Source organism: Sorex fumeus, unplaced genomic scaffold, assembly GCF_029834395.1.
Source record: "Sorex fumeus unplaced genomic scaffold, SorFum_2.1 ptg000072l, whole genome shotgun sequence".
Lineage (NCBI taxonomy): Eukaryota > Metazoa > Chordata > Mammalia > Eulipotyphla > Soricidae > Sorex > Sorex fumeus.
This window is the reverse complement of record NW_026606129.1, coordinates 11,844,796-11,868,410: the sequence shown is the minus strand read 5'-3', so window position 1 is coordinate 11,868,410 and position 23,615 is coordinate 11,844,796. Positions and strand designations below refer to the sequence as shown.

Here is a 23,615-nt window from a genome sequence, read left to right as displayed (position 1 = left end):
CGGCTCAGATAACGGGGCTGAGTGAGCGTCTGCTTTATCTCCAGAAAGCGGGCCAGGCCTTGGGCTCGCGGGCGGCGGGGCGGGCTGGGGAACGAGGCCGGAAGTCCAAAAAATCACCATCTCTCCTCCTGGCCCGGCACCTGGGAGGGGGTGGGGATCAGACCCCCAGAGCCCCGAAGCACAGCCCCAGCAGCAACTCCAGCACCCCGGGGAGCCACTCCCGCACGGACACGGGAAGGATTCGGCCTGAGTCTCGCTCACGCTTTCGTTCATGCTCTGGGGTCTGCTGAGCACGGTCAGGCCGGGTCCATCTGGAGCACTTTCATCCTCTTCTCATCTCTGATCCCCCCCTTCCTTCTAGCACCCTTCACTGTCTTTATGGTGACAGGGGTGACCCTTGCACACTTGGGGTGAGGGTCTGGCACATCTGCTGTGGGGCTGGCGAGGGGGGCGTGTCACATGGTCCGTCATGGGACTCGTCCACTCCCCTGGGTGGCCGGTTGGGGGCTGTGGCCGCCAGGGTCTCCGGCTCACGTGTCCACCGGGGGTCCCACTTGCAGGTCGCGGGGCTCATGGGCCCTTTGGTTCTGGTGCTCTTAAGCTACTCCTGGCTCTGTGCTCAGAGGTCACTCCCGGAGGTGCTCAGGGAGCCTCTGTGAGGTGGGCAGCGTTGCGTAAGGCAAGTAGGCAAGTGGCTTAACTACTGTAGTTCTCGGCCTTCCCTTGCCCACCTGTAGCCCCAACCCCTCCCTCCAACCCCCACCCTGCAACTGCTTTAACATTTAAATTAAGCCTCCCTGCGTTAGGTTCACTTTATCATGGAGTCAGTCCAGGCCCAGAGAGGTAAAGTAACTTGATCCAGACCACACAGCTGGTAAACATGGAACTGTGTTTATGTTTTTGTTTTGGGACCACCCTCCAGGATTGTTTCTGCAAGTTCTCAGGGGACCACATGCAGTGCAGGGGATTGAACCAGGGTCCCCTGCCCGCTAAGCATGCACCCCAGCCTTCGGAGAGAGCTTGTGCGCGCTCTCTGTCTCTCTGTCTCTCTGTCTCTCTCTCTCTCTCGATGGAGAGTGGGCTATCCAGGTATGAGTACTCAAAGTATGAAAGGCATGAGTTGCTGCCAGTTTCTGCGTTGGGGTGTGGGTGGGTGAGGGTAGTAAAGCCTTGTAAGGTGCTAAGCCGGGTTTGATATTCCCCCCCCCCCCCCCCCCCCCCCCCCAGCACCACCAGGAGTGATCCCGGAGCACAGACCAGGAGTACCGGGAACAGAACAAAAAAATCAGAAAAGTGACCCTGGCTCCCTAGGCTCTCAGGAGAACTCGTAGGCTGTGGGGGGCGGGGGGGGGCGGGGGGGGGGGACGACTACACGACGTTTACTGTGGTTCCATTGTCCGGCTGAACACCGTCCGGGGCACCCTTTCCCTCGTCCCCAGGCCAAGCTTGATCAGTCACAGGGGTGGGCTGCGGGACCCCAAAGCCCCTGCCCAGGGCTGCTGGGCTGGCTTCTCTGGGGGGCACAGCACCCCTTACCCCGAAGGAAGGGAAGAGCTTGTTGTCCAGCTTGGGTGGGGGGCCCAGCGCGGGTGCTGGGCCAAGAGAGGGCAGGGACCAGGATGCCGGGCGGGATCTGGGCGCCGGCGGGGGTCTGGGCGCCCGCAGGGGTCCGGGCACGGGTAGGGGTGGGGCGCGGGCAGGGGTCCCGGAACGGGCTCCTGGCGCTGGGAGGGGTCCGGGAACGAGGTCCTGGCGCGGGGAGGGGTCCGGGAACCGGGTCCTGGAGCGGGGGAGGGGTCGGGGCGCGGGCAGGGGTTCGGGAACGGAGTCCGGGCGCGGGGAGGGGTCCGGGCGCTGGGAGGGGTCCGGGCGCGGGCAGGGGTCCGGGCGCCGAGAGGGGACGGGGCGCGGGCAGGGGGTCCGGGCGCGGGCAGGGGTCCGGGCGCCGAGAGGGGACGGGGCGCGGGCAGGGGTCCGGGCGGGGGCCCGCGAGCCGCGGGCGGGCTGGCGGCGGGCTGGGCCTGGGTTCGCGGGGCTCGACCGAGACCCCGCCCCGGGGCGGAGGCAGTGGAGGGGGCCGGGGCCGGGGCCGGGTTGGGGGCGCCCCTCCCCGCGCCTCCGCCCCGCCCCGCGCCGCGCACCGCCGGGGGCGGCCGGGCTGGACGCGCCGACGGTCGGACGGACGCGCGGACGGACGCGGAGCGCAGCGCGGTGAGTGCGGGGCCCCGGCCGCCCCGGGGTGCCCCTGCCGGGCCGGCGCCGCCCTCGCTGGGCCCCGGGGCGCTCGGACGCCCCGACGGGGCGGCGGCCCTGGGCAGCGCCCGCGCGCCGCGGGTGTCCACGCCCCCGGCCCCCCGCGGCCCCGCTGCGCCCGTCCCGGCTGCGGGAGGCCACCGAGCGCCCCGCACGGCGCCCGCCGGGGACCCCACCCCGGGCCGGCAGGGAGCGGGGCCGCGGCCCGTCCCCCATCCGCCCACCGAGGCCCTCCGCGGCCGCGCGACCCCCACCCGCACCCCGCGGCGCCCCGGGGTCCCCAGCCCCAGCCTCGGGGCGCTTGGGCTGGCAGCCACCCCACCCCACCTCCTTGTCCTCAGCATCCCCCCAGTCCCGCCTGCGCACCCCCACCCACCATCCCCCCAGCCTCAGCCCCCGCCCCCATCGCGCGAGTGGGGGGCGCCTCGCTCCCATCCCTTGCACGCTCATGATTCTGGCACATGTGCTGCTTCCACGCCCCTCCCCCCTCAGACACTTGTCTGTGAGCCGGGGTGCCCACCGAAGCGTGTCCAGCCGAGCGGGTCACCTGTGGCGCCCTCGCTGCACTGGGCCTCCAAGCCCCAGTGACCTGCAAGCCCCCAGCGCCCCTCCTGCCCTGGTGAGGCCTGAATCTATTTGCTCCAAGAAGTCGGGGTGCAGCCTCCCCCATCCCCCCCACATTTCATCACCCCTCCACAGCCGCTCTGGCAAAGGGGGGTGCCCGCCTCTCTGTGGTCACACGTTCTAGCCCAGTCTCAGCTGGTGACAGCTGTGGGCTGGGCTGGGCTGGGCAGGCTGTTGGGAGCCAGAGCAGGGACTGCCACAGGCCCCAGGACAACAGACGTGGCCTCTGCGCGGTCCCCAGAGCTGCTTGCGTGGGGTCCTTCCAGGGCCAGCCAGGGAAGGCCTGGCCAGGAGTGGGTGTCCAAGGATAAAGGTAGGGGCTCTGCCTCCCTCCCTGTGCATATGGGGGTGGACAGTCCAGCCAGGAGGAAGGGAGGCCCAGGAACCATTGCCTGGGGTGGGTGACTGGGCCAGGCCAGTGTGAGGGGTGGTGGGATCCAGGGTCTCCTGGGGCACAGACCCACCAGCCCCTACCCGCCCTGCCCCCCCACCTCCACCCCCACTACCCCGCAGGGGGTGTCGGGCCCCTGCCGTGTAGCTGTGATGTTGGGGTTGAAGAAGCTGCCAGCATCTGCGCACGGGAGAGGTTCACAGACAGCCCAGGGTTCTGTCCTCTCCCAAAGAACCGCACATGGGGTAGCCCAGGACCCCTCCTAACGGCCACTGGCTGCCGCCTGCCAGGGGACAGGAGAGTCACTGCTCCACACTCCCCACCTAGCCAGCTTGCCCACTCTCGGCTCCTTCCAGGCCCGTGAGGCCTCGGCTGGCCGCCCTGCTCTGGGCATGGGCTGAGCTGCAGAATTGCCGGCTTCACCGTGACCAGGCTGGTCACCTGCACCCACCCCCTGGTCGCACTCGCTACCATGTATGCTCGGGGCTGGGGGGCAGCTGGCCTGCTCTCCACAGTGGGTGGGGTGGGGGGACGGGCAGGAAGTAGGGATGTCAGAGCCAGATTCGTGGCCCAGCGCCGTGGACTGGCCTCCCACCCCTCCTGCTCACGGGGGAAACAGTGCCCGTGTCTCTGGGCCAGATGGGACCCAACCCGCTTCATTCAACCTTCAACCGAGCTATTTGTCCATCTGTCACCGAAACCCTGAGCTGGAGGATGTGACGTCAGGGGCGCCCTGAGCCACGGAAGGCCGGTCACGGCGCCCAGACCAAGCCGTGGCCTTTGCAGGGACCCAGGAGTGAGACTCGGGGGATGCTGTCATGCGCTCGGGTCACTCGGCGGTGGTGGCCAGCTCTGCTCCTGAGGGTGACCGGGACTGTGGCCCCTGGTGCAGATGGCAAGAGTCCCCATCTTTGCAGGCTGCAGAGTGGGGAGGCTGACACCGGGGGTCTCTGGGATGGTGGACTCCGTGTTGGCCTGCCCGCGGGGCCTGGCTGTGTATGCCGCCTTCACCTCGGCCCTGCAAGCAGGGACTCAGGCAGAGACAGGGGGCCCCCATGCCCCGGCCCGCACTTCCTTGGGTGGCCGCTCTGTGGGTGGCATTGGGGTGGGACTGTCCTTCACTGTCCCCCGGCTACTTCCTGTGACTCTGTTTAGGCTCTTCATTGTTGTTCGTTTGGGGGCCACACCCAGTGATGCTCAGGGCTGCCTCTCGGCTCTGCACTCAGCGATTATTCGTGACGGGGCTTGGGGAAGCCCTTTGGGGTCCCAGAGGAATTGAACCTGGGGTCACCTGCAAGGCGAGTGTCCCGCCACCTGCTGCGTGCTGTGTCTCTGGCCCTGGTTTGTGCTTCTGTTGTGTGTGTGTGTGTGTGTGTGTGTGTAGCCAAGTGTCCTGTAAGGTGTGGCCCCGGACCCCGGAGGAAGCAGAATGGATGAGTCCAACCCTCTCGGTGCTTCGAAGCCTCTCAGCCTCTGCCTCTGGCAGCCTGCAGGACTTCCTTCCTGTGGAGTGCTGCGGGCCTCAGTCTTCCCCTCTCCATAGTGGGTGCTCTCTGGTGCTTTCCCCCTGAGCCTTGGTCCTGCCATGGAGGAGGGTGTTGGGGTGTCCTGGGCCTCCCCGGAGGCTGTTTGGAAGAAGCTCCTGGGGAGCCCCCACCCCAGTTCCTGTCTAGGCCGGGAGGCGCTGTGCTGTGCCGACCAGCCTCATTCTGCCAGACAGTTGCTGGGATACACGCGGGGTCTCCCGGGCTGGCCTTCCTGGAGGGGGCCCGGTGAGGAGCGGACAGTGGGCGTGGACACTGCCCTTCCTGCCCTGCAGTCTCTGTGCTGGAGCGTGACCCCATGCCTGCAGCTCTGCAGAGACCCCTGTGGCCCGGGGCCGGAGAGGCCGAGGGGCAGGCCAGGGGAGGACAGGGAGTTTGGAAGTGGCCGAAAAGCCTCCGTCCAGGAAACGTGGGCTCTGAGCCCTGTGGTCAGCGCCCTCCCAGCAGCACGCTCAGGGGGATGGGTGGGGGCAGAAATGCCTGCTGCCCGGTCGCTGTGAGGCTGCCCCCTGCCAGGCCCCACGCAGGGGGGTGACCGCCCGTGAAAGCCCCGGGCTGGCATGGTGGGGGACATGAGGAGCCCGTGGCAGTGGGCGCTGGGCTGGTGCTCTGGGGAGCACGTGGCCGGGAAACGGGGTCTGTGGTTAGCCTTGCCTGGCCCTTCCAGGGAGCCCAGCCAGGCCCCGTGTGGCACGGCCCGTGGGCTCCATCATGTGTAGTGGAAATGGACATTGGCGTTGGTGTGGCTAACACGCTCTGCGGGAGCTGGCACTGGCCCCCAGCAGTGGCCTGGGGCTCCCCTCCACCGTTTCCCAGCTCCTGACTTCCGGCCAGGGTGGGCACCGTGGCGGCCAGCGGCAGCTGGGCAGCTCGTGGCTGTGGAGAGGCTCGGCCTGGCCTCAGACACGCGGGACCATCCTGTTGGCACCCCTGGCTGCGACCCCGCAGGGCGATCCCGAGTTTCCACTGTGGTCACGATGGGCACCACAAGGTCCTTCTGTGCCGGGCTTGGCAAGCGGACACAAGCAGGGACCCGCCCACCTGCCTCTCCGCACCCGCTTCCTGCGGGCGTTCCCCGCTGGACCGACCTAGCTCTTCCTGGGGGCTTGCTGTGACTGTGACACCGTTAGTCCAGCCCTCTGTCCAGGCATTGGGGCACAGCTCCAGATCCCCACCCTGGGCCTGCTGCCCACAGCTCAGCTTCCTTTCAGGCCAGTGAGCCTGAGCCTCAGTTTTCCCATCTGTAAAATAGACACCCTCCAGTCGCCGGAAGGATGCAGCAGACCCACCCTTTCTCACCTGCAGCATCCTTGGAAGAGTTTTGCATTTTCTGGCTTATGATGCTATTAGGAATGGCTCCTGGTGGACATACCCCGAGCACCCGTGACCCATCTCTGACCCCCAAGGACCCCCTCCACTCCCCCCACACGGGTGTGTGTGTCAGTTCCCGCTGGGCTGCCTTCGCAGCTTCACTGCTACTCACTGCCTGGTCCCGTTCAGGAGAACTCACTGCCTCTGTCGCTTTCGTTTGGTTCCGTTCCGGGGTCATGCCTAGCCGGGTATCCTGGCGGGGCTCGGGGGACTCTATGGGATGCCTGGGATCGGACCCAGGTCGGCCGCGTGCCAGGCAGGCGCCCTCCCCCTCTGTCCAGTGGCTCTGGCCCCTGGGTCTGTCCCTGTCCTTCAGACAGGCCCCACACAGCACGGTCCCCTCTGGCTCCATCCACGTTGCTGCAGATCGTCCCTTATTGGCCGCCAGGCCCAGAGCTGGGGGGGGGGGGTCGCCTACCCCTCCCCTGAGGGGGACACACGCCCCCTTCCTGATCTGGGCTGAGCCTGCAGAGCAGAGGGAGGCTGGCCGGGCCAGGAGCAGGGAGAGGCAGCTGGGGGTCAGTGCTGGAGGTGGGTGATGAGGACGGAGGGGGCCGGGACTGACTGTGAGTTTCGGGGGTCCCCTGATTGCTGGGGGCTGCCGGGTGCCCTGGTCCCCCTCGCCCTCCTAGCCAGGTGGGGGCAGTTGGGGTCCGACCGCTGGGCTTGCAGGTGGGGCTGTGGGGACTTCTGGGTGGAAGTGGAGTGGGAGGGAAGGAGGGGCTGGGTGGGGCTGGGATTTGGCCTGAGGACTGATGTGCCCCTCTGTGATTTCTGTGCCCCTCCAGAGTCCCCTCTCCCCAGAGGTGGGGTGTGGAAGGCAGGGGACGGTGGGCCCAGAAAGCGCCACTTCTGGGGGGCATCTGAGCCCCCAGAGGCAAGGGGGGCCCATCTTAGGTCAGAGGTGGACTCCAGGAGCACTGGGCAGAGCGCTGGGGGCTCCCTCTCCGAGAGGGCCGGAGACCTGGTGGGGCACAGCTGGGGGAGGCACCAGGGGTCAGGGGTCTCCCGGCACACATCAGGCACCCAGCAGTGAGAAACCTCTGGGATGGGCTCCCCGCACCCTCCCATGGCCAGCAGACACTGTGAGCTGGGCTGCCCACCGAGGCATGTCCAGCTGAGCCGGTCACCTGTGGTGCCCTCGCTGCACTGGGCCTCCACTGACCTGCAAGCAGGCAGCTCTGAAACGCTCCGCTCACAGCTCTCCTGGCGGAGGGCACACAGCCCGGGGGTCATCAGGGATGGCTTCCTGGAGGGGGTGACACAGATTTGAAGATAATGGGATGACAGTATGGGGTGGGGGGCGGTGTGGGTCCCTTGGAGAGGCGACTTGGGGGGGAGGTAGAGGGGCAGCTGGGCTGATGCCCTGGACCTGCCTCTAGCGGCCATCACATCCTGCCCTTAGGGACCACGGGTGTGTTTCTGAATAGGGGTGGATGGGCCAGACCTGTGGGGGGGAGGGTCTGTCTGGTCACCCAGGTGTGGGGGTGGGCCGAGAGGGGGCAAGACAGCAGTCAGGAGGCCTGTCGGGGAAACTGAGGCTGGGCGGCAGCATCACAGCGCAAAGGAGGCAGAGAAGCCCTGCCCAGACAGTCCCGCCCGTTGCAGGTCACTGCTCGGTCACTCCAGGGTCCCGCAGAGCTGGGCCACACGTCTCTTTGCATCATTGTCCCTGTGGATGGAAACGGGCGGCTGGGGGACAGGGCGGCTGGGGGGACGGGGCAGCGTGGGGCGGGTCCTTTGTGCCCTGCCCTGTGGGCAGTGGTGATCTGCGCTGCAGCTGCAGTGACCTCACCCAGGGCTCTGCTGGGAGCAGATGCAGTTTCCCGCTGTGTCTGCCAGCCACTTTCCCCAGCCCCCAAGTTGACGGCGTGGAGGCAGTGATGGGGTCCTGAGGCCGGGTGGGGGACTGATGAGCACCACGCGTGTGCATATACGTGTGCATGCGTGTAGGTGTGTGGAGAGGTCCGTGAGCCAGGTGTGCTTGTGCGTGTGTGTGCGTGTGGGTGCTCACGTGTATCTCAGTGTATATGTGCATGTGTGCACATGTGTGTGTGCATGTTTGTGCATATGTGTGCAAGTGTGTGTGTGTGTGTGTCGAAGGGTTAGTGAGCAGTGTGTGTGCATGCCTGTGTGTGTGGGTGCATGCATGTATTCATGGGTGTACGTGTGTGTGTGTGCGTGTGCGTGTGTGCTTGGGTGTCAGGCAGACCATTGGCCTCAGGCCATCTCCCAGTGGGGGGCCCTATTGTTTGCACAGTCCTGGCGGGGGGGGCCTGGGGGGCCTGAAGCACGGGAGAAGCGTGTTGCATACATGGGGACAGGGGGTGTGGCCACCTCAGCTGCTTGTCCCTGGCCCAACCCTCGGCGTCAGGGTCTCACACTGCCCCTCTGGGGCCACGGAGCCCCTGGGCAGGGGGGGCCCAGGTCCTGCTCAGCGTCTGTGCCCTGCCGCCCCCCACCCCAGGGAGCAAGCCTGTGGCTGCAGGGGTGAGGGGAAGCCAGCCAGGCCCCCCCGGGCAGCTCAGAGGACAGGCTTCCTGACAGTGCCCAGAGCAGGAAGCCTCCGGCCCCACGCCCCCCAGGCCCCCTCCCTCTGCCTGGGGGTGCCAGCTCTGGGGGTTGCGGTGAGCCTATGAGGGCTGGTGGCCTGGCTGCCCTCGGCCGTGGCTCTGCTCTGCTCCCCGTGTTTCCATGGCGTCAGTGACTTGCGGGGGCCCCTGGCAGCTGCCGGTGCCTGATTACGGGTTCCTGGCTTTGTGCCCACGCGAGCGGGGTGGGTGCCCACCTGGGGCTGGCCCGTGGGCCTGGCTGACTTCCTGACTGATAAGGTGGCGCTGGGCCGCCCGCCCTGTTCCTGTGCGTCCCGCCATCTCTCCCTGCCCCCCGGCGCTGCCCGCAGTCGGGACATTCCTCGTCGGGTTTGTTCCAACAGACTCAATCGCCTTATTTATCGGGGCGCTGGGGTGGGTCCAGGCCTCCTATCTGCCAGGCGCGCCCGATCCCACGAGCCAGATTCCCTGCCCCGTGAACTGCTTTTCAAAGGGGACCTTTGATCACGGTCGCGGGGAGAAACCGAGGTCTGTCCCGAGCCCAGCCCTGACCAGAGAGTCTCATCCCCGCCACCCTCTGCCCCCCGATCCCCGGTTAGAAAGGAAGGTTCTGGGGGGGCAGGGACGGATGCGGGTCCTCACGGCAGCTCCCTGGACGGTTCCTGGGACACGAGTGGTCAGAAGGGAATTTGGCGGGGACGGCTACTCACCACTGTGCCCGACCCTTCTTCCGGCCCCGAGCCTCTCCTCCCATCCCAGCTGGCCCCCTAAGGGCTCCCCAGGCTGGTCACGGCCCCTGCCAAGCTCTGGACCCCTTCTTAGGGTGCCCTAGGAGGGGGTGCGTGGCTTAAGCGCTGGTGAGGCGGGGTTCCGCATCCTGGGGTCTGTGCCAGAGCCCTGACCAGTGTCCGTGAAGGAGGTGGTCACTGAAGGCTGTCTCTGTGCGAAGAGCCTCGTAAACTATCGGGCCCTGTGCCCGGGCCCCACTGGGGGGCAGACCACACGGGGTCTGCAGCGGTCTCAGATGTGAAGTGCTCCAGCGAGATGTTGCTGAGAGGCCGGAGGGTGTGGAGGTGACCGCACATGACTGTCCCTCCTGTCCCTGAGATGCCCTGCCCCTTGGGGCATGCATGTCCGCCTCTGGGTGCCTGAACTGGAGGCGACCCTCCTTGCCTCCAGGATTCCGAGATTTTGGGGCCCACCCACAGCTGGGGGAGCCCCCCCACCCCGATCGGTTTCTTCCCTCCTCGCTGTCCCCCCCGCCCCACCCCATGTGCCTTCTTTGTGTCTGGGGGACCCTCGGGAGAAGCAGAGTTCTCGTATTGTTGGGATCTCAGGAAGCTGCAGTGAGGGTCTCCCGCGCCCTCCCCCCTTCTTTGGCCTCTCCTCTCCCTTGGGAGTGGGATTGATTCTCAGAGTGACGTCAAGGTGACCCCCACCTCCCCCATCCCCCCGCCGCCAGCCCCCCAGCTCCCTCCGACCACCCTCTTCATCCTCTGCTAGTTTCAGTTCAGGCTCCCAGCGACCAGCTCTGATGGGTCCAATGTGGGTCAGATGGCCACGTGGGGCCCCGTGGGGAGTGGCCAGCGTCACCTTGGCCGGGCGTTGTCAGAATGACTGACCGGGCCTTCTAACCCCGCACGCTGGAGTTCCCCAAGACAAGTCAGCCACGACATATGTTTCTGTATCCTCATAGCTGTTCGGACTGTTTCTGTGACAGGCCTTAGGAAACCACGAAGGTCACAGAACCAACACGGATGGGGTTGGCTGCAGGTGTGGCTGCATCCAGGGGCTTGGCAGACACCCCGTGTCTGCGTCTGTCCCATGGTCGTCTTTGCAGGCTGGCTCTGCCCTGTGGCCTCAGGGAGCCGCAGTCCTGGGGCCACGGAGCCCCTACTTTCTGGCGACCGTGGGTGGTTTTTGTGTGACGGGGTTCTGTGACACTCCTGACTGCGGGGACGGAGGCATCTCCCTGGTCAGCCGTGGCCTGTGTCACCGCGTGGGGAGGTTTCCCAGAGGAAAACTGGAATTCCCTAATCCGGATGGGGGCTGAGAAGCCCCCAGAGGCTGCCCGGCTTCTCCTTGACGCAAGCCACCTGCTCGCATTCTTCTGCGTCTCACGCCCATTGCCCCCAGCAGAGACCTGAGTGTGTTCCCGCAAGGGTGGCCGCGGCTCTTGCCCGGCCCTGACCCAGGCGCCACCGGGGCTCCGTGCCTAGTCTGCGGATTTGTGCTAAAGACTCGGGAGGCTCCGGGTCCAGAAGGCTGGGTGGTCAGAAGAGGGTAGCTGAAGCGCCAAGAGGAGGTTTCCCAGGGAGGGCATGAGGAGCAGGGTTTCGAGGGATGAAGAGGAGTCGGCCAAGGGAAGAAGAGTGGGCGTGGCACGGGGGAGCCCAGCCGTGGGCAGACGCGTGAGGACCTGGGAGGGAGGCGGAGTCGCTGGAGCCAAGAGCCGCTAATGGGGAACACGTGCCGGCGTCGGCCGCCTGCCAGCGAGTGCCGGGCCTTCCTGGCCTCCAGGCCTGGTGGTGGTGCCCGGCCCCCTGGGGTCTGCTCACGGGTGACTCTGCCCCCTGCACCGGCAGCTGACGGCCAAGGGTACAGGAGACGGACCACTCCGCCGCGGCCCAAGCCGGGCCCACTGTTCACTGCACACTGGCCGCCCCGTTGGCAGCCCCCGGAAATTCCTCAGTTTCAGGCCGTGCCAACCCACGGGGCCCTGGCACAGCAGTGGCCCAGGGAGCGGCTTTCTCCAGTCCCCCCACGCAGGGCCCCTCCCTCCTGCCAGACGCTCGGCGGCTCCGGGACCAGCCCCACGTCTGCCTCACCTGGGTCTGCTTTCCATCCCTGTCCGTCCGTCCGTCTGTCTGTCTACCCTCCCCCCCTCCCCCCTGGCGCTCGGCACGGCTACTCTCTCTCTCTCTCTCTCTCTCTCTCTCTCTCCTTCTCCCTCTCTTCCTCCCCTTCTCTCTCCCTCTCTCTCTCCCTTTCTCTCTTTCTCCCTCCCTACCTCCCTATCTCCTCTCTCTCCTCCCTCCCTCTCTCCCTCTCTCTCTTTCTCTCTTTCTACCTCCTTCTCTCCCTCTCTCACCCCTCCCTTTCTCTCCCTCCTCCCTACCTCCCACTCTCTCCCTTTCTCTCTTTCTCCCTCTCTCCTCTCTCTCCTCCCTCTCTCCCTCTCTCTCTCCCTTTCTCTCTTTCTCCCTCCCTACCTCCCTCTTTCCCTCTCTCTCCCTCTCTCTCTCCTTTTCCCTCTCTCCTTCTCTCTCTCCCTCTCTCTCTCCCTCTCCCTCTCCCTCTCTCCTTCTCTCTCTCTCTCTCTCTCTCTCTCTCTCTCTCTCTCTCTCTCTCTCTCTCTCTCTCTCTCTCTCTCTCTCTCCCTCTGCCTGTGCCTAGTCCTAGAACTCAGCTGACAGAGTTCTGGAGTGCGGGGTCCAAGGCTCTGGGTGCTGGTGGCGAGCAGGGGCCTTTGCCCCGTTGGTTATTGCAGGATCTCAGCAGGATCCCAGACTCGGTCACACCCCTGCCAGGGGACGCAGGCACAGGTGTCCCCCAGGGAGTCCTCGGTGTTGGTGCCACTCGTCACCCCCTCTCTGCCCTGCCGTGGGCACAGTCCAGGTTGAGGGACGGTAGCAGATGCGTCAGGGCAGGGGTCAGCTCCAGAGGGGACGGGCACCTTCTGTGCTTGGGGGCAAGGCGGCGGCAGGATAAACAACTTTTCTGCTGGGGTTGGGGGGGATAGGGACTAGAGCTGGCAGAGCAGAGCACGCCCATCGGAGGTCTGAGCACAGAGGTGGCAGGGCCCTCTGTGGGCCTGATGATGGAGGGGACCTCGCCTCCTGTAACTTATACACACCTCACACACACACACACACACACACACACACACACACACCTCACCTCACATACTTCACACGCTCACACACCTCACCTCACCCAACTCACACACCTCACCTCACACACCTCACCCGCTCACACAGGTCACCCGCTCACACACCTCACCTCACTCTCACACACCTCACCTCACACACCTCACATGCTCACACACCTCACCTCACACACTTCACCCACTCACACACCTCACACGCTCACACACCTCACCTCATACACCTCACCCGCTCACACACCTCACACGCTCACACACCTCACCTCACATACACACACCTCACCTCACACACCTCACATGCTCACATACCTCACCTCACACATCTCACCTCATACACCTCACACGCACACATACCTCACTTCACACACCTCACACGCTCACACACCTCACCTCACACACCTCACCCGCTCACACACCTCACCCGCTCACACACCTCACACGCTCACACACCTCACCTCACACACTTCACCCGCTCACACACCTCACACGCTCACACACCTCACCTCACACACTTCACCCACTCACACACCTCACCTCACACACCTCACATGCTCACACACCTCACCTCACACATCTCACCTCACACACCTCACACGCACACACACAATTCACACACCTCACCCGCTCACACTCCTCACATGCTTACACACCTCACCTCATATACCTCACGTGCTCACACACCTCAACTCACACACCTGTATCCAGATCACACACCTCACCTCACACAACTCGTGCACACACCTCACACCTCACATACCTCATACCTCACACGCACACACCTTAAATCTCACACCTCATTTGTACACACACCTCACACACCTCATATACACCTCATATGCGCACACACCTCACCTCACACACCTCATACCTCACACGCACACCCACCTCACCTCACACACCTCATAAGCACCTCACATGCACACACATCTCACCTCACACTCCTCATACACACCTCACACCTCAACTCACACACTGCACCTCACACACCTAATACACACCTCACACACCTCACGCACACCTCACACATACACACACCTACCTCACAAAACTTGCACACCCACCCACCTTACCTCACACACCTCACAAGCACACACACACACCTCACCTTATAAACCTCACCTCACACACACAGTTCACATACATACCTCACACACAACTCCACCCCTCATCTCACACATACCTGGGCCAAAAGAAGAAAGATTTTCTGAGGCCACAGTTGGGTGAAACCTAATCCAGGCTTCTCTGAGAGAGGGGGGTCCTCCTTTCCCCCCAGAGTAGTTTGTCTCTGTTCACTTTTTCAGCAGAGGCGGGTCCCCTAGTGTCTGGACTCAGCTCCAGAAAAGTGGGAGGTGTCAGGTCTCATCTCCCATGACCCGCCACCAAGCCCAAATTCACCTGTGCTCCTGAGGGAGACCCCAAGGCTCCCAGTGGCCAGATTATTCTGGGAGGGGAAGAGCATCTGCTAGGTAGGGGTACCCTTCCCGGGGAACCTAGTTGACCATCCTCCCTCTTTTTTTTTACAATCTGGGGTTCGAATCCAAGGACTCGCTTCGAAGGCCCATGATCTGCCACTAGGGCCAGGAAGTGCTCCCCCCCCCCCCCCCCCCCGCCACAGCTCTCAGTCATGCTGTGGTGTCTTTGACGTCCCCTGCCGGGTCCTGCACAAGTTCCCACAGGTCATGTGCGCTGAGTCTCTTTCTCGGGGCCTCTGGCCTGGCCCTGTCAGCCCTGACACAGGCCTTATGGCCCAGGATGTGAGCTCAGAGGTGTGGTGTGCTCCGGGGCCACCAGGGTTTATCCCCAGCATCTCTCAGGAACCACCGGACTGTACCTGGAGACGCTTCAGGGCCCAGGCGTTGCCTGGGACTGAACTGGCGTCTTCAAACATTCCAGGCCTGCCCTCCGCGCCTCGGCGCGTCTCCCTCGCTCTCGCCCCGAGTTTTAAATATTGAACTGTCCTCACATTCCCGAGGTAAGCCTACTGGGGTTCCGTGGATTATTATCCCTGGAACTGCCTCTGGATTCAATTTTCTGTTTTATTTAGGGCTTGGCAGTTGGATTTGTAAATGAAGCCGGCCCGCTCTTGGCTCGCCGGGCCTCGTTGGCGTCTGCTTTTGATATCAGGGTTCCTCCAGCCTCCTGGGCAAGAGGAGGGGTCCTTTTCTTTCCTTGGCCTCGCGGGGCTTTGTTCGCGTCGGGCCCACTGCCGTGGGTGCTGTGCACGCTTCGTGCCCGGTTTGCTGCGGACCCAGCCCACTGCCCCTCTCTGAGCCGGCAGAGGAAACGCAGGAGCTGGAGGCTCTGGTCGGCTCTGGCCAGAGGCCCGTTTGCTGGCTTGGGGCAGGCCGGCCCATCTCACTGCAGGGCCCATACTCTCCTCCTGCTCCCTGCAGCCCAGCAGTGGTCTGACGGGCCGGTCCATTGTTCTCCATTTTCCTGGGCAGTGATGGTCAAGATCACCCTCCTCGCTGGACTGGCCACCTCTCCACGGGCCAGTCTGCCGTCCATGTGTCTCCTCGTCTGCTGATCTATTTTCTACCCAACCCTTGCCGTTCTCTAGCCATGAACTCCCTTGCCAAGACACACCGCCATCAGCCCGTTTTCCTCTCTGCCCGGCCTCCGTCGGCTCCCTGTCTCTTCAGGGCTCCCCCTGCCCCCACCGCCCACCCACGACGTTTCTTGGTCGGCTGCTCCTCATTATGCGGCCTCGCTCCTCTCTGCCCAGGCCCCACTTAGCCGTGTGCCCACCAGTGGCATGGGATCCCACTCTCCCTGGCCTTCTCTCTGCCTTTCCATCCACTTGCCGATCTGCTAAATCCACTTTCTCATCTGTGTATCCTGAATCTGCTGTCTGTCCATCCTTCTCCCATCCGTCTATCCGCCCATCCGCCTACCCATCCATATCCACTTATCTGTCATCTATATCCATCCGTCTATCCATCCATCTATCCATATCCATCCACCCATCTGTTCATCTCTTCATCCAGCCATCCATATTCATCCATCCAGTCTCTCCATCTATCCACCCATCCATCATTCCATTCATTCATCCATCCATCATCCGTTTATCCATCCGTCCATCCATTCATCCATCATTCCATCTATCCATCACCCATTCGTCCAGCCAGCCAGCCATCATTCCATTCATCTATCCATCTGTCCATCTATTCATCCATCATCCGTCCGTCCATCCATTCATCCATCCATCATCCCATTAATCCATCCATCCATCCACTTATCCGTCCATCGTTATCCATTTTTCCGGTCTGGAGTGATAGCACAGTGGTAAAGCATTTGTCTTGTAAGTGGCCGTTCCAACCGAGCCAGGTTCGATTCTTCCGCCCCTCTCGGAGAGCCCAGCAAGCTACCGAGAGTATCTTGTCTGCACAGCAAAGCCTGCAAGCTCCCTGTGCCGTATTCCATATGCCAAACACAGTAACAGCAAGTCTCATAATGGAGACATTACTGGGCCCACTCAAGCAAATCGATGAACAACGGGAAGACAGTGCAGTGCAGTGCTATCCATTTTCCCTCCATTTCCACGCATTCATTCATCCTCTCACCCACTCATAAATCCATCTACTCTCAGCCCACCCACCCGTCCATCCACTCCATCACCCACACATCCACACACCAATCTTGGGACCTGACCTTAGAGTGGGGAGTAGGATTTGTGGGCAGGGACTGAGGAGGGAGGGCACCCTGGGTGGGGACAGCGTTGTGAGCGAGCTGGCGGATTGGAGCTTGAGGCTTTGGGGTCAGCAAGAACGAGGAGTGTAGCGGGCAGCAGAGGGAGCGGATTCTGGAAAGATGGGCGGAGGGGGTGGGGGAAGGCGGGGCCTGCATGGTCAGAGGCTCTGTTTGTTTGTGAGGCCACACCCGAGGGTGCTCAGGGGTTCCTCCTGGCTCTGCACGCTGGAATCACTCTTGGCAGTGCTCAGGGGACCCTATGGGGGATGTCGAGGATCGAACCCTGGTCGGCCGCATCCAAGGCAGGTGCCCTCCCTGCTGTGCTACTGCTCCAGCCTGGTCAAAGGCTTTGTCTGCCTCCCTAGGAGTTTCAACTTATCCAACCAGTGAGTCTCTGGTGACACTGTGAGCCCCTTAAAATTGTTATTTTAAGGGGCTCAGCTTTTCCTCAGGTATGTTTTGCAACAGCTTTTCCTCAGGTATGTTTAAAGACTCTGTTGCAAGTGGCAGAAAACCCGGTCCTTGTTAGCTTAAGCAAAATGGGTTTAAGTCATCGCAGAGGTCAACTTTTCATTTAGCGTCAGGCACGCCTGGGTCCAGGTGCTCAAAACCATCACTGTTCCTGTCTCTCGCCTTCCTTCCCTTCATCGTCGTTCTTTCTTTGAGTTCGCTTCCGCCTCAGTCTCTACCTGAGGACAAGATGTGGTCTGGCACCTTCGGCGTTAACTCCTCTCATGAACCACAGCACCAAGAGGCCTTTTGCCCAGATCTAGTCTGACCAGGGTCTCGAGGGCTCCCACTGGCCCCGAGTTCGTTCCTGAGTGAGGCGTTGCTTCGAGAAGAGTGAGACGCTGCCTGAGTGTGCGGCCCTGAGCACACAGTGGGACCACAGCTCAGGCCCTCGGAGCACTTCTCATGAGCCCCTCTTCTCTAGAGAGGGGTGGCTCAGCCGCGCCTCCCCGGTTCTCCTGGAGTCGGTGGGAATAGCCAGCCCCGAGCCGGGAAGCGAGCGGTGGAAGACAGGCGCTAGTAAGCGGGTGGAGATCAGGGCGCGGTTGATCTGGGCGCGGGCTGGGGCGTCCAGGTGGGGGAGCGCTGAGCTCAGCCTTGGCTGCCGGCAGCCCCATTTCTCACTGCTCCGCCCTGGCCCCGTTTCCTCTTTCCGGAGCAGCGGCTCGAGGAGAAGGAAAAGATCAGCTGTCGCCGGTGCCAAAGGCAACATTTGCTTTTCTCAGAGGCTGATTAGCAGTCGCGGACATTCATCTCGCTCGTGTTTCACCTGCCCACGTGGCTAATGAGATTAGCCGTGATGGACACGGGTCAGCCGACCTGGGGTGGGAGGGAGAAGCTCTTTGTCTCCTTCCCCGCCCCTGCTTAGGGAGGAGACGGGAGAGAGGCCTTTCGGCCCCTCTGGGAAGATGAGTTTCCCTGCGGCTCGCATGAGCTCACCCCACCGAAATCCGGGGGGTGGGGGGGAGCGAGCATGTGAGGTCACGGGGCGCTGGCACCCCCTCTGCTGCCACCTACGTCTGTGTGCAGCCCAGACTCTGCACCCAGCCGCTCCACGCCCCCGTCCACCTTGGGGACCCCGACTGTCCCGTCTGCACGCCTGGTCTCCCCTGGCTACCCCAGCCTGCACCTGCTCTCTCAGGCCCCCCGACACACACACACGTGCGCGCGCACACACACACGCACACATACATGCACACTCACATAACATACACACACGCACGTGCACACACGCACACACACATACACACGTGCACACATGCACACATGCACACACGCGCGCGAACACATGCACACATACGCACATACACGCACACACACGCACTCACATGCACACCCACACACACATGCACGTGCACACATGCACACACATACACGCACACACATGCACGTGCACACACACATGCACGCACACACATATACGCACATACATGCACACACGCATACACACATGCACACATGCGCACACATGCACACATGCATACACATACACACGCGCGCGCACACGCATGCGCGCGCACACACACACACAGCCCTGGGGCCCCCTCCTCCATGGCCACACTTGGCTGCTCGCACCGGATTCCATGGACCAGGAGGAGGAGGAGGGGAGGGAAACAGCGCGTGCAGCCGGAAGCCGCGCGTGATTGCTCGTTGTCTTTCTGGCTAATTGGCGGCAACTTTTCCGTCCTGCCCCTCCCTCCTGCCGCTCTGGCCAGCACCTCCCTGGCCCCCATTTCCTTCTCCCTGGATGGCCGGCGTGGATGCCTGGGCTCGGAGGGTGGAGAAGCCCAGAGCGAGGAGTGTCTCAGGGTGAGTGCCCCCTTGGACAGACCCTCGGGGGCCCGCCCGAGGCCGTGAACAAACCAGCCTCTACTTCTCCTCCCAGGTACCCGCCTTGTCTGTTATCTTTATTTTTTAATTTTTAAAAATTTTTAAATTTTTATTATTTATTTATTTATTTTTTGCTTTTTGGGTCACACCCGGCGATGCACAGGGGTTACTCCTGGCTCTGCACTCAGGAGTTCCTCTGGTGGTACTCAGGGGATCATATGGATACTGGGAATCGAACCCGGGTCGGCCACGTGCAAGGCAAACGCCCTACCAGCTGTGCTATCGCTCCAGCCCCTGTTATCATTTTTTGCTTTTTGAACCACACCCAACAGTGCTCAGGGTTTACTCCTGGCTCTGTGCTCAGGGATCATCCTGATGGGGCTCCGGACACCATACGGGATTCTGGGAATTGAACCCGGGTTGGCCGCGTGCCAGGCAAGTGCCCTCCTCACGACACTGTCTCTGCGGCCTGCACCCCCGCCTGTCAGGGGGGAAGCCTTCTGGCGTGGCCTCCCGCTCTGCCTTGCGCGTGTGGCCTTCCTGTTTTCAGTAGTCCGTACCTGCGGATCTTCCTGCAGGCCCACTGGGAACAGCGGCCCCCAGCTTGGCTGGGCTTCCTGGGGTGCAGCTCAGGACCGAGGGAGGGCTGATCTGTCTCTTGAAACATTCTTTTTTGCTGGGATTGTGTGGGTGGGGCTCAAGCCGTGTACTCCTGCCTCCCCGAACTCCTCCAGCTCCCCCCAAGCTGAGTCTGGCACCCCAGCTTCACATCTTACTCCCCATCTCCCCTCTTCAGCTGTGCCCTTCCTGTTCTCTGCTCTCCTCTCTGCCCTGTGCATGTCAGCCAAGTGTGCCAGTCCGCAACCTGCCACAGGACATTTGCACATGATGCCCTCGGGGTGCCACCCCCCCACTTTCTGGCATGCCCACCACATTTCTTACACTCCGCAGAGGAAAGGACACCCCCTGCCCCACCCTGGGTGAGACCAGCTCTGATCACTCCTGCCAGTCTTCATGCTGCCTAGAGCACTTTCTGTGTATTGGCGTCTGGCCCTCTCCTCCGTGACGTTGGCCACATGAGGCCTGTTCGTGGTCAGCCTTGTTTGTGGTCAGTCTTGTTCGTGCCCCGTCGTGCCTCGGGTAGGACAAGCAGCAGTAGGTGACCCTTGAATCGCCCTCAACAGAAGGAATGTGCCCTGGCCAGGCGACCCAGATCGTCCCTGCACCTGGTTGGGACCCCGAAGGGCACCTACCAGGTTTTCCCGCTGTCCCCACGCAGGCTGTAGATTGACCAGGACTTGTTGGGTCATTTAGTTCTCGAGTCTGGGAATGCTCAAGAAAACTGCTGTTTTGGGGCTGGAGTGATAGCACAGTGGGGAGGGCGTTTGCCTTGCATGTGGCCGACCCAGGTTCGATTCCCGGCATCCCATAGGGTCCCCCGAGCACCGCCAGGAGAGATTCCTGAGTGCATGAACCAGGATTCACCCCTGTGCATCACCGGGCGAGACCCAGAAAGCAAACAAAAAAAATACTGTGGTCAAAGTTCGCGATAATAGTCTGCTCAGACCCTCCCCGCCACCACACACATACAAAACAAGAAGCAACTCACCAGACCATCCTGAACTGGAATGTTCTAGGTGGTGGGGGAGGCCTGGAGCCCGAGTGGGCCCAAATGACCCCCTCCCTGGAGCCCATAAACTGAGAGCCTCCCACCCCCGTCAGCTCTGCCCAGTCCGCAGGGTGAGCTCGACCCTGGCCCAGCGCCGCCCGCCCTTGTGTGCCAAGAACACGTTTATTTTCCCTGAGGAACTCGACCGTTTCCTCTCATCTGGCCGGGGAAACGCCGGCCACCTGCTCATTTCCCTTTCGGCCTGGGCCCAGCCCGGGAGCTGCTTTCGCTTCCTCTCCCGTCCCCGCGGGGAGCTGCTGATTCTTCACTTTGGGCTGTGCGGGCACATTTGTGTCTCAGCATCGTTTGGGGGCCCAGGATGCACCCCACAAAACCGGCCATCGTGACCACGTGTGGCCACGTAGCTCAGTGGCCTCAGATGCATTCACCGCGTGGCAGAGACGGCACACGGGCCTCTCCAGAGTGAGTCTGTGTTCCAGACTCGGAGACATCAATGCCCCATCCACCCTCCACCCCGGCCCCTGCTCCACCTGCTCTGGACTTGGTCCCCCGACAGACCTCTGTGGGTTCCCCTGGTCCCACAGCGTCTCTGGGCTCCGGCGGCCACTGGCCGACGTCCTGCCCGTCTCTGTGGGAGCTTGCCCACCGCGGTTTTTTCTTTGCTTCTCCTGTTCTCCCTGATGCCCGTGAGGGCTGGTGCAGGGCTGGGTTCAGGCGGACGTCGTGGCTGTGAATGTAGGGGCTAAATATGCTTTTACTACCGCGGCTGGAGCGACAGCACAGCGGGTAGGGCGTTTGCCTTGCACGCGCCCGACCCGGGTTCGATTCCTGTGCCCCTCTCGGAGAGCCCAGCAAGCTACTGAGAGTATCCTACCGGCCGGCAGATCCTGTCAAGCTCCCTGTGGTGTAATCGATATGCCAAAAGCAGTAACAAGTCTCACAATGGAGACGTTACTGGTGCCCACTCGAGCAAATTGATGAATAACGGGAGGACAGTGCTACTTTCTTTTCTTTTCTTTTCTTTTTTTTTTTTTTTAAGGAGTGGGAGGCAAACCTGGTGGTGCTCAGGGCTTCCCCTCGCCTCTGTGTTCAGGGACCACTTCTGTCACTGCCTGAGGGAACGTGAGTAGTACCAGGGGTCAAACCTAGAAGATCAGTGACATGCCCGGCCAGTACCCCACCTGCTCCGGAGTTGCTCTCTCCTGCAGTGCCCACCGACCTCTGGGCCGGGGAGTCCTGACTGCACAGTGGGTGGGGAGCGTAGTTTGGGGTCCGTGTCCAGACGTAGCCACCCCCGGCTCCGCCCACACACCCACTGCCCTCATCCTCCTCCTGCTCCAGGAGTTGGATGCTGACGATTTGCACCTGTGCCCCTCTCCAGCCTCCCGACAGACCTCTGTCAGGCCAAGTGGCAGCCCACAGCAGGTACCCGAACGCTCTCTGAGTCCAGGTGGGGCCCGGCCTGGGGACCACCAGGAAGGTACTGCTGGCAGAGGTGCTGGCAGGGCTGAGCCGTGTCCGCTGTGGATGCAGGCTCCGATAAAGCCGTCCTAGCGCGGAACACAGACACTCTGAGATAGGGAAACGGTTTTCCGGCACCCCTGGACGCTTGCTTCTTATCTGGGGATGCCCGGTAAAAGTGCCAGGTTCCCCCGGGCTAATGGGCACCCTCACGCGCCCTCCCATTTTTAAAAAAATTTTTATTAGTGGAACACCAAAAGGTACAGTTGTGGACTTACACATTTTTGTGCTTGGGTTTCAGTTATACAACGATCGAGTACCCATCCCTCCACCAGTGGCCATTTCCCACCACCACGGGACCCAGTATCCCTCTCCCCCACCCCCCTCATCCCACCCTGCCTCTGTGGCAGGGCATTCCCCTCTGTTCTTTCTCTCCTGTTGGGTGTTGTGGTTTGCAAAAGAGGCATTGAGTGGCAATCATGTTTGGTCTATGGTCTACTCTCAGCATGCTTCTCCCATCCTGGGAGAATCCTCCCAACACCCTTTACTTGGTGCTCCCTTCTCTATCTGAGCTGCCTTTTCCCCCAGCACCTGTGGCTGGCCTCCAAGCCATGGGCTCTCCCATTTTTCACCACTGCCTGTCACCTGTCCCCCTCCCCCAACCCCGCTTTCTCGGTTTCTGCACAGCCAGCCGCCAACACCGGGGTGCCCCGTCGTGCAGAGCCCAGGTTGGACCTCGGCGCAGAGCCCTGCCCAGCTGCCCTTGCCCGTGCCCAGTCCATGCCTCCCTCCGCAAGCCCTTGGCACCTGAGTCCCACCTCCGGGATGGGGCGCTCTCTGCACCCCGTTCCTCGCAGGGCTGTCTCCGCCATATACAGGCCCCCTTTTCTCCGAGAAGCCGGGCTTAGCCGACATGGGCCACACCCCTGCGCTTCCTGACCCTGTTTCTGTCCTTTTATGCCTTCATTCTGCCCAGCACTGCCTGGACGTCAGCACTCTGGGCCCAGGACTGGCCGCCCCCCTGGGGACGCGCCGTGGGGTCGGACTGTTGGACGGGGGCCCTGAATTTCCTCGAGGCTCCTTGGCACGGAGCCGCCCGTTGGCCCGGGCTCCCTGTCCAGCACCCAGCCCCGTTTCCTGCGGGCCTGGCACTCAGCCCGTATCCCTCTGTGACCCCCGGCCCGGCGCTGGGCTTTGTCCAGTTCGGCCGTGCTTACTGGCCTCTGCACAGCCAGCCAGCGGTGGGCAGTGCCCAGTGGCCACAGAGAGCAGCTGTTGCTCTGTCCTGCGCCGTCTCTCCTGTTCCTCGGAGACCTGGCAGACGGGCCGTCACCCCTGCTGAGACCGAGAACCACAGCGACCTCGCAGGCTAGGGGAGGCACGCGGGCCTTTCTTTTCCTGCTTTGGTTTGGGGCCACCCATGGCGGTGCTCAGGGATCACTCCTGGTGTGGTTGGGGGGCCATCTGGGGTGCCGAGGATTGAACCCTGGTTGTCTGTGTTCAAGGCACCGGGATGGGCTGCCAGCTTAACGGCGTTTCAGTGGGAGCTGGGGACAGGGGACAGGTGGGGGTGGAGGACAGGAAGAGGAGCCGCTTGGCGTGGGGAGGACTGGGCAGCCCCCAGGCCCTGCCCGGTGCCACTGGGAAACGGGCACACGGTGTGTTGGGGCTGATGGTGCCCACACCCGCTCCCCTGGCATTGCAGAGAAAGGGCAGAGGTGACGCTGGGAAGGGCAGGACGAGTGTGCGCCTGCGTGTGCCGGGGGGGTTTGGGGGGACTGCACCCTCGCAGAGGCAGCCGAGGAGATCGGCAGGACCTGCTGCACCCTCAGAAGCACGTTCGTTGGAGGGATATTGGCTAGCCGGCACCTGG

At 62.7% G+C, this 23,615-nt stretch overlaps 1 protein-coding gene across 3 annotated transcripts in view; it reads left to right on the top strand.

Moving 5' to 3' along the window:
- The first annotated feature begins 2,167 nt into the window (after nt 1-2,167).
- Nucleotides 2,168-23,615, top strand: part of FBLN2 (fibulin 2) — a 59,311-nt gene continuing 37,863 nt past the window's right edge. For 2 of the 3 annotated variants that reach the window (XM_056129360.1, XM_056129358.1), the window contains exon 1: nt 3,098-3,190. The gene's annotated coding sequence lies outside the window, so the exon portion shown is untranslated. Of the gene's footprint in view, nt 2,212-3,097; nt 3,191-23,615 lie in introns of those variants that run through there. The other variant, XM_056129359.1, reaches the window with a different exon arrangement.